At 48.4% G+C, this 10,481-nt stretch overlaps 1 long non-coding RNA gene across 3 annotated transcripts in view; it reads left to right on the forward strand.

Annotated features, from left to right (window-relative positions):
* The window catches only part of LOC108446922, an 8,319-nt gene extending 144 nt beyond the window's left edge, over positions 1-8,175 (forward strand). The window contains exons 2-4 of one of the 3 annotated variants that reach the window (XR_001862264.1): positions 960-1,052; positions 7,061-7,154; positions 7,924-8,175. This is a non-coding gene — a long non-coding RNA (uncharacterized LOC108446922). The remainder of the gene's footprint in view (positions 1-959; positions 1,053-7,060; positions 7,155-7,923) is intronic. The other 2 variants (XR_001862265.1, XR_001862263.1) reach the window with 2 other exon arrangements.
* The last annotated feature ends 2,306 nt before the right edge of the window (positions 8,176-10,481 follow it).

A 10,481-nucleotide genomic window follows, 5' to 3' on the forward strand; every position in this document is an offset into this window, starting at 1 on the left:
CAGACAGTCAGGGCTGATTGCAGCTTTGGGCCTCTTTGCCCCCCGGGCAGAGCGGTGATAGCGGCTCTCGGACCCTCCTGGCCGCCCGTTCTCCGGGCGGAGTAGCCTTTGGGCCCTTTTGTTCTCTGGACAAAGTGTTGATTAGCAGCTCCTTGGGCCTCATCCTCTGCTCGCTTGGAGGTTATCTTACTTGCTCACACTTGCTAACATTCTTGCTAAAACGAGAGAGAACTACATCCACACAGCAAAAAGCATTTCTAACATTATATAATATCTACCTTAATACTTTGCAAGAAGCCAATACTATAATATATGTTTATAACACCGTTCATCTCCCTGCCCACCTGGGCACATGCCGGCTGAACATGAGCCCAGTTGTGCCCAAATGGGCAAGGAGGCCAATGGCACGTGGGCTGTACCAGCCACAGGGTGGCCAGTGGGACCAGGGCAGTGACTATCCGCCGGTGCTGAGGCATCTCTGGTCCTGGGGTCAGTTCTGGGTGCTTCACTAGAAGAAAAACATTGCTGAGCTGGAGAACAAGGAGCGGCACAAGGAGGGAGCTGGGAGGGTTCAGCCTGGAGAAAAGGAGGCTCGAGGGGACTTTCTCGCTCTCCACAACTCCAGGAGGATGCAGCCATGTGAGGGTCAGGCTCTGCTTCCAGGGAGCAAGGGACAGGACAGGACAAGAGGGATTGGCCTCAAGTTGTTGCAGGGGAGGTTCACATAGGACCTCAGGAAGAACTGCTGTGGAAAGGCTCGTCCAGCCCTGGAACAGGCTGCCCAGGGTAGTGGTGGAGTCCCCATTTCTGAAAAGATTTAAAAGCCATGTAGATGTGGCACTTGGGGACATGGTTTAGTAGTGGCTTTGGCAGTGGTGGGGGAACAATTGGTCTTGATCTTCAGGGCCTTTTTCACTAATTCCATGATTGCAACAGTTAGGTCTGTGATTGTTTTCAAGGTTTGATCAGCTGAACACTGCCTTTGAGAGGTCCCAATGTCCTGACTCTGCTTGGGGAGAAGTCATGCTTTCTCTGGCAGAAAGATGAGCAAGGTATGTAAACAAGTGCACTGCAACTTTTCTACTTGGAAAGAGACCTTTATTGTCGCGAGACGATCGGCGATGAAAGAGACAGGGCAGATTGCTTGGATGCAATAAGCCGATTTTATACATACAGAGCTGAGTATTTATACTTTTTCAGCAGTTACTAAAAATAAATTCTTACATAAGCAGCAATCACTATAACAACCATATCTATGTTTCTTAATAACATCGCAAAACTAAAAGCTAGCACTAACTATCACAGGTACATACCAAGCATGCTTTTCTTCTGTGCTGACTATTTCATTGCCACGGTTTGTGGCCTAGCAGCGTTAGCACATCTACTTCTGACATGAGTTTAGCAGTGCTCTCACTTCTGCTTTCTAGCTGTATCGCCACACTTTTCTGAAGAAGAATCCTGATTTGGAAATTGTTATGTATGCACACAATGGTTGAGTGCAGCAGTCTGAGTACAGTCAATGCTGTAGCTGGGCTTTGCCCTTTCCTTGTGGTAAGAGGAGGCTCCAGTGTGAAGATCAGCCCTGACTCGGCTCATACAGAACTGGGCTGGCCCAGAACACCTTTCTACCACTGAAATGCCAAAACAGCAATACCTGCTTTTGGTGAACCAAGGTGATCTATTTCTACACCTTCAACCTGTGTTTGGTGACACAGTTTTCTCAGGGCATTTCCTAACGATTCTAAGGATAATTTTTGAGTCGTCTTGGTCTCTCTTTAGGTTGTGCAGATCCAGAATATTTGGGCCTTGGCACATACATGTCTTAGGCTGGAGAACCACTGCTCTATTCCTTGTTACAATCTTGGCACATGAAGGTTCTGCTGTTAGGCAGGACACTGTTACTGCTTCCTGAAGGTGAAAATCTACTCAGTGATTTGCGTTGTTGAATTGTGTCCTTCAATGTGTCCCAGCTGTGGTTTTGCTTTAAAAACCCCTGCAGTTCATCTGAAGATAACTTCTTTTGCAGGCCAGGGATGGGCAGTGGTACTAGATGAATGATGCCTTAAGACATCTCTCTGCCAAAGTACATATTTACTCTTCTATGCCAGGTAGGAACAAGTGTGAAAGGATGTTCAGAATACACTCTCCTGTTACTGCTTCTGTTGCTGTTCTTCTCTGGTGGATTTTGCTTTTTTGTCATAGGAGAGAATGACTGTTTGTCCAGGTGAGTTCTGTCTGTCCTTCAGTTTGACAGGCCCTTTCTTCTCCCTCGTTGTCTGGCACTAAACTGCACTTATGTAAATTGCCAGCTGTATGCCCTCTGAGAAGGGCCAGCTGTGAAAAGTGGCAAAATGAACATCTGAGAGGGTATAAAGATGAGTCACTGCTTGAAAGGGACAAACATGGCTGGAAAACCGTAATCTGTTTTCCAAAGCCTTGTGCTTCTTCAGTCTTCTGCATGTTATGTCAAGTGTGCCAGAAAATGATAGGTCTAAAGCCACAAGGAAACTGCAAGAAATCAAGGAGGTGGAGAAAACCCACACACCCTGAGGAGGGGGAGAAGCTGAACAGAAGCCAGCCAGACATTCCACCTCCCAGGAAATGCAGGGCACCCTCACCACCAGCTGGGATATGGCCATGGGAACCTGCTCAGCTGTTCCCACAGGGAGAGAAAGAGCCTCCTGATGGCAGAAGCTCAGGGGAGGATGGTGCAAGAGTGAAGAAGGGGAACTCCAGAGAGAAGGACTAAAAACTAGCAACATTTGCAGCATTGCAACAGTTGCCTCACTCTTTGCCAACCATTTCAAGTGCATGGCTAGCGTAGGGACCTGTTTCAGTACTCGTCACCAAGCTTCCCACCGTAACCTGCCAGTGATCATCAAAGGCTGCAGACATCTCAGAAGAATGTTGACCATTAAACCTGACATTTATGATTGAAACAATAAAACCGTCAAACCAAACCCAGTCCCAAGTGGTGCTTCTGATTATTCTATAGAGAGTTTGACCATGCAAGAAAAAACAGACGGGGTTTTTTAAAATTCGTTTAAGTCAAGACTTCTGTGTTGGTTTAACACAGTATGTTTTTAGTGGGGGTGGGAGAAAAGCTGCTCGAAACTTCTGCGTCCAGCAGAGAGCCAATCGCTGAAGGCTCTGATGATAGGCAGGTTACTAGCCCAATTAGAGAAGTTGGTGACACCTCTGTGATGACATATTTAAGAAAGGAAAAACTGTGGGAAGCGCTCTTTTCTTCTCCCCAGGGGTGGTGAGGCAGCCGCTGCGACCCATCCCAGTGGGGGATGCCCAGGGCTGCACAGCCAGAGCCCTCCTGAAGCCAGGACTGCAGCCGGGCTCCTCCAAAGCTGGAGCTGCCCCGTGAGGACCACGCGGCCAGGGCCGGCTGTGCGGTACCAGCAGGGACCACATGGCCAGCAGCAAGAGACACAGCGAGCAGTTCCCCGATGCAGAGCCCAGATGAGATCAACCTCTCAACTGCAACTTACACCAATTTTCTTCCAAGTCAGAGAAGAAGGAAAAGTGAGGACACATGAGGAAAACCAACACAACGGCACCAAGGTCAGTGAAAAAAAGGAGAGGGAGGAGATGCTCCAAGAGCCAGAGCTGAGATTCTCCTGCGAGCTGTGGTGAAGACTATAATACATTTTCCCTGTAATTCATGAGGTGCACGGGGGGGTGCAGAGATCCACGTGCAGCCTGTGAAGGAGAGTACTCACGCTGGAGCACGTGGACACTGAAAAGCTGTAATCTAGTGAGGAACTCGAACAGAGAGAGATGACCCTTGCTTTTAGAGATAGAGGAAGAGAGCCTTTACTTCAAAACTAGAATAGCTCATCCTTAAAAGACTAAACCACATGAACTAAAATGACCCACACTAGGCAGTTGTGGGAAGACTGCTTGACCCATGGGAGGGATTTACACTGCAGCAGGTTTGGGCGGGACTATTGCTTGTAAAAGTTAAAACCACACTAGAAGAGTTCGCAGAGAGCTATCTCCTGTGGGAAGGATCCCACGGCACAGCAGAAGAAACTCTCTTCCTTAAGCATACTGAAGAAAGATTTTTAAGACGTGGAATACTGACCAAAACCTTATGTTCTGTTTCCTTGTGTAGTTGGTGGAAAGAGGGAGGGACTGGGAAAGAAAGGTGTTCTGAAAGTTCTCTTTGGCTCTCATTACCCTTTTTACTTTCAATTTTGTTAATAATAAATCTTCTTTATACTGTTTAAGTTTTGAACCTGTTTTGCCTTAAAGTGGTTTTTTTTTTCAATAATCCTTAACTCATGAAAATGAAGTTTTAATTTCCCCTCATCTGCTTAGCTATGGCAGAGAAAAATGAGTGAATAGTTTTTCGTGGGTGCCTGGTGCTTAACCAGCTTCAAACTGCAACAACTTCCTTTATGAACACTCCCCTGTGATGCAGAAAGGTGGGAGCTTTGTAAACCTGTATTGAAAAAGCATGCAGAGATCTCAGGGAAAAAAATTTCTCAGGAACAGAGTGTCTCCAGGGCTGCTGGATCAGAGGCTCAGCTCCCTTGTGTGTGGCTCATGTTCTTCCAAGTGCAACATCTAGTGCAAGAGAGACAGGGAACCAAGGGAGTGCAAACATGGACACTGACAGTCCCCATCAACAGGGCTGTCTGGTTAAGCAGGTGGGTTTCTACTCTTTTTACTCCTTCTTTTGGTGAAGAAATTGGTTTCCTGGCAGACTTGGGCAGTGGAGTTTGATTAAAAAACACAACACTTCACCTTGATGATTCTGCAGTGTCTCACACACGCTGCAGTTTGTATACCTTCTGGTCTATTTCTCAGCCAGCCCAGACCTGAAATCAGTTTCTGAGGCAAAAACCAAGACAAATATTTAGGCATTTCTTCTCACAGAAAGTATAAAGCACCCAGCTCCCAAGCCTGCTGTGAAACTCACTCCAAAATGAGGGAAGCATCCTCTTTCATCTCCAGTGCCAGTGCTTGGGACTGCTGTGCCTTCTAGAAACCAAGTCCAGTGAGAAAGGTGTTGGGAGTGGGGAATGTGAGCAGGAACAGGGTCCAGATGAGCACCCAAGTGAAGAGATCTTTCTTGGCACCAGTCATGGTCTGGTGACCTGTGTAAAAGTCACTTCTCCACCAGCCTAGGAGAAAGGGAAAGATACTGTAGTATTCAATTACCAAGAGAAATTATTTTATTTATTTAGCTACATGTATTGCATCTGCAGAAACCAGTCCTTTGTGTCTTGTCCTCTTACCTTCTCAGGCATATATGACATCAAAAAACACCTTCACAAATCGTGTAAAACTTGCAGTACCAGCCAAATTACTGCTCTTCCCCATCATCTGCTCAACCAACAGTGTTTCTCTCCAGGACTTGCACACTATGAGTGGCCTCCGTTTCCATGTTCCATAATTTTCATCTCTTTCTCTGTCTTTTCCTGTCTCCCTGGGCTCTCCTCTCTGCTGGGCACTTTTCTCAGTCGCTCCCTGACCTCCCAATGCTTTTCACTGTAATTGTGCTTCTGGCAGATGCTACCCAAAAGCACTGTCCAAGCCTGGTGATCTGCACCTTTTCTTCCTCTCCTGCTGCTGTTTGATGCATTTTTTTGATCTTATGGGCCCTTGTGCCCTGGCTCCCTCCTGCTGTTAAACCCTGTTAATGTAAGAGAAGTGACAGTCAGTCAGTGTCTCCTCCATGGTGCCTTACCTGCATCTCTCTGACCTGGACAGCTGATGGGAGCCATCACAGCCCCTCCTGGTACAGGCTTGTCTCTGGGTGTGGAACATGGTTCCTGAAGGAGAAGAGCAAAACTCACAATAATGCCTTGGAAATGTCCTGCTGGTAGAGCTGATTAGAAGGCTGCCAGCGAGGCAAGTTGGCATCAAGTCTCAAGACTGGTCCAGGGATGCTCTTGGGTAAAAGTGACACTTTCTCAGCTCCACAGCTTCTCTGGGCAAGCCATGTCAGTGCTTCACCACCCTCACAGGGAAGAATTTCTTCCCAGTGTTCCATCTAACCCTGCCAGGCATCAGTGTGATGCCATTCCCCCTTTTCCTGTCACATCAGCTTGTCCCAAGTGCCTCTCCAGCTCTTTCGGAGCCCCTTTAGGCACTGGAAGAGGCTCTAAGTTCTCCCCAGAGCCTTCTCTTGTCCAGGCTGAACATCCCCAGCTCTTTGTCTCCAGAGCAGAGCTGCTTCAGCCCTTAGAGCAGTTTCATAGCCTCTGGACAGCAGGTCCACATCCTTCCTGTGCTGGAGAACCCAGAGCTGCAGGTGGGGTCCTGTCTGACCAAAGAAGAGGGGCAGAACCCCCTCTCACCTGCTGCCCATGCTGTGGGGATCAGCCCAGGATATAGTTTCTGGGCTGCCAGTGCACGTGGCCAGCTCATGTCCAGCCTCTCACCAGCATCCCACATCCTTGTTGGCAGGGCTGCTCTCAATCTGTTCATCCCACAGCTTGGATTGATACTGGGTGTTACCCTGACCCATGCGCAGCACCTGCATTTGGCCTTGTTGAACCTCATAAAGTTCCTATGGGCCCACTGACTGAGCCTGTCCAAGTCTGTCTGGATGGCCCTGTCCTCTAGGTGTGTCACCCACACTGCTCAGCTCAGCATCATCTTCCAGCGTGCTGAGGGTGCACTCGATCCCACTGTCTGTGTCATTGATGAAGATATTGAATAGCACTGGTGCCAGTACAGACCCCTGAGGGATACCCCTTGTCACAGATGTCCATTGGGACTCAGCCATCTGCCCATCCATTCATCTGTCCTTTTGTCCTTCTGTCTGTCCATCCATCCAGGTGACTTACCATCTGTCCTCTCTCCCATCTGTCCTACCCCCATCCATCCGTCTGCCCATCCTTCCCTCTGGCCTGGCCATCCCTGCTCTCTCCATCTGTCCAGCCATCCATCTCTGAGAGACTGGAATGTTAATGGTTAAGGACTCAAAACAATTGTGCCCTATCTGAAGTGGAACATCATACAGTGTAGAACTCCCCTGCCCCTGTTCCCACGGAGCTGGAGCACATATTAACCTATTGAACATTGCATTTTGCAGGCTTCTTCAACCCCTGACAGATCAAGGCTGTGAACATCACTTGACCAACTTACATCGAAATTGCAACAACCAGGTTTTGTCCCTGGCCCCACTGGTGAGTGGTAACTATATAACCATTCTGTTCTTATCCTTTCTTTCTTTTCCCTTATACGTTTTCTTTAATGATATTTTTATGGTTTTATATTACTGATAGGAAAGATGTATGCTAATGTCTTTACAAACAATTCCATGGGTGAGGGTATGGGTCTTTGAAATGAGTCTTAATGTCTCTACCAACTTCAAGCTGCAGGTTTGTTACAGAACAGTTTGACTCCTGAAACAGACAAATGGATCTACACAAGCCTGACTTTATGAACTTTGGATGGAAATGATATGTTTAAGAGGGGAATATGTGGCAGGTGGTTTGGAAAGGCTGTACCTTCCTAGTATCTCAGCCAGTGAGATACTAGGTGTGTGTGCCCAGTGGACTCTCTCCCTTTATTTGAATAAAGTTGTAGGACTCCTCTGTCTCCTTTATGGACACTGGCTTTTCATTGCGTGAATTTCTGCACATTACTATAGATAGTAACAAAAATGGCTACATTTTAAGATTTGCTAAGTACCTGTTGGGGCTTTTGGGAGTTCCCCTTCTGTTTTCTTTTTTCTCTTGAGAAATTTTCCCTATATATGTTGCCAGGGCAACAAATTGCTGGGTGCTTGGGAGAAACAAAAGACCTGGCCACTGAGGGAGGAGCCCAATGGGCTACTCTTTTTCACCTGGGGATGTGGGCTGTTAGCTCTCTGTGTTTGGACGGGGAGAGAGGCGGGAAGGGATTTGTCAGCATGGCAGGCTTCTGCTTTTTTGGCTGCCTTCCTTCTACCAGAGAAACCCTGGGATTCCCAAGCCCGCCTTTCCCTGCCCCGCTGGGAGCTGGGCTGCAGCCACCCTGCCCCCGCCATTGCTTCGAGCCTTCGCTATTCTGTAGCCCTGCATGTCCTGCCTGCTGAGACCTTCGGGGGTTCCCACTGCAGCTCCGGAATTCGATACATCTCATCTGCCCCCGGGATTTGTGCTCATCCCTGCTGTTCCAGCCTGCCGTTCCAGCCTGCTGTTCCTGAGGGTCCGGCCGGACACCGGGATCGGCTGCCCAGGGGTTTGTGAAGCCTTTGTCCCATCCCTTCCCGGGATCCCAGGCCACCGAACCATCGCACCTGCCCTGCTCACCGGGAGCCGCCAGCGCCCCTGCCGGCTGCGAGCGGAACGGCACCCGAGGGGAAAGGGCCTGACAGCCGAGAAGGCTGGCACTGGGTTTGTGATTGTTTGCTGTTAATGCCATAGTTATTGTTGTTTGTTTGTCTTGTTATACATACATATATATATATATATATATAAAAATATAAAAGAGTAAAGAACTGTTATTCCTATTCCTCATATCTTTGCCTGAAAGCCCCTTAATTTCAAAATTACAATAATTCGGAGGGAGGGCAGTTGCATTTTTTTTTCATTTCAAGGGAGACTCCTGCCTTCCTTGGCAGACACCTGTCTTTCAAACCAAGACAGTACCTTATTCTACCTTAATGTTCTCAAGTTTGCAAATAAAAGCTTGTTCTTGAACTTCCTGAGTATTTTGTTGTTTCTCCCCACACATTTACTCACCACCAGCAGAGTAAATCAACCAACCTTCCCCTAAACCCTCCAAGCAGACCAGGGCATAACACCACCCCAGTCAGTCATCCAGCTGTCCATCCATCCTTCATCCTGGCTACCCCTGCTGTCCATCTCTCCAGCCATCCAGCCCAAACATTATTTCATCTGGCCGTTCATCCATCCATCTGTCCAGACAATCCCTGCCATCTGTCCCCCTGGCCTGGCCATCTCTGCTGTCTGTCTGTCCATATGGCCCATGGCTGGCCAACCTTGCTGTCTCTCCATCTAGCCCGCCCATCCATCCATCCATCCATCTATGACCCCACTGGAGAGAGGGAGGTGTTTGTCCATCCGTCTATCCCTGGCCCCCACCCCCTCAAGAAGCCCTCTCCACCCAATTTCCTCCATGACCCTGAAGGGGACAAGCTCGATGATGACTATCCCTGCTGCAAGAACAAGGGCAAAGTGACACCCTGTGGGGGAACAGAGAGGGACAGGTGGGAACCCCCACCTCCCCCAGGCATAGGATAGGGATGAACAAGATGGATGGATGGAAGATTCTGGAGGAGCATGGTAAGCCCTACATGCGTGGCAGAGTAGGGGAGTTTGGGGGGGAGATGAACCCCCAAAATTGTCACCCACCAGCACAAGCATGATGGCATGATTGGGAGCTGGAGAGCTGGGGTAAAAGTGTGGGTGGAGGCTCAAAACCCTGCTGGGAGGGTTCCAGACCCCATTTCGAGATCCCAGGGGTGCGGGGTGGGTTTTCTGTCCTATTGGGGGGGTTCTGGGGGTCTTGGACTCTTTAAGGGGGCCTCAGGTGTGCTGGAGGGGTTCCCTGCCCTCATTTGGGGGTCCCAAAGGTAGTGGGGGGAGGTCCTTGTTCCATTTGAGGGTGCTCTGTGGGGACATTGGTGAGGGTGTCCTGAATGCCTGTGTCACCTCCACTTCGGATTTTGGTTAGGGTCAGTGCTTCTGGGTGAGCCACCAGCTGCTGCTGACAGTGGCTTTGGGGTGGTTCTTGGGTTGTTTTGTCTTTCCCCACAAATCTCCTTGCAGGGATATCCAACTGGTCTGGGGACTACTTTGTGCAGCCAGCAAGCTCAGTGGTGAAGCTGAGGATGAGTGGAGCCAGTGCTGGCCACACCGTGCCACCAGCATCACGCAAGAGCAGCCACAGGTAGTTTGTGAGCAGGGAATGCCAAGTGCTGGGAGAGCCTCTGTGGGTCCATTCGAGGACAAGGAATAGACCTCTGAGGAACCACTGGATCTGGCTGTGCTGAATCTGGCTGCCCCCACTCCAGTTTGGGGAATGTCACAGGGTGAGTGGAAGCTTTAGACAAGCCCTGCCAGCTTAAATTTAAGAAATTACGCTGGCCCACAAGTTCTAAGGATGGCACATTAGGTCTATTTATAAAATGAGTTATTTATTAAACAGACAGGAGATAACAGACAAATCAGATTTACTTACTACACAGTATAAAATTAAAGGAACTAAGAGCAGGTTACATAGAACAGTGCACTATATCAAGGTACCTATATTAAAGCTAGCAAAAGAAATAGTATTGATTAGGAGTCAAATGTAACTTACTACTGAAATGAGGATAACATACTGTCTCGGTTTTGAAAGACAGGTGTCTGCTAAGGAAGGCAGAAGCCCCCTTGAAGTGGCAGATATAACCCCTTTTCCCTCCAAGTTACTATATTTTGAAATCAAGCGCCTTTAGTCAAAGATGTGGGAAATAGGAATAACAGTTCTTTACTATATATATATATATATATATATATATATAT

Source organism: Corvus brachyrhynchos, unplaced genomic scaffold (assembly GCF_000691975.1).
Source record: "Corvus brachyrhynchos isolate BGI_N302 unplaced genomic scaffold, ASM69197v1 scaffold525, whole genome shotgun sequence".
NCBI classification, from domain to species: domain Eukaryota; kingdom Metazoa; phylum Chordata; class Aves; order Passeriformes; family Corvidae; genus Corvus; species Corvus brachyrhynchos.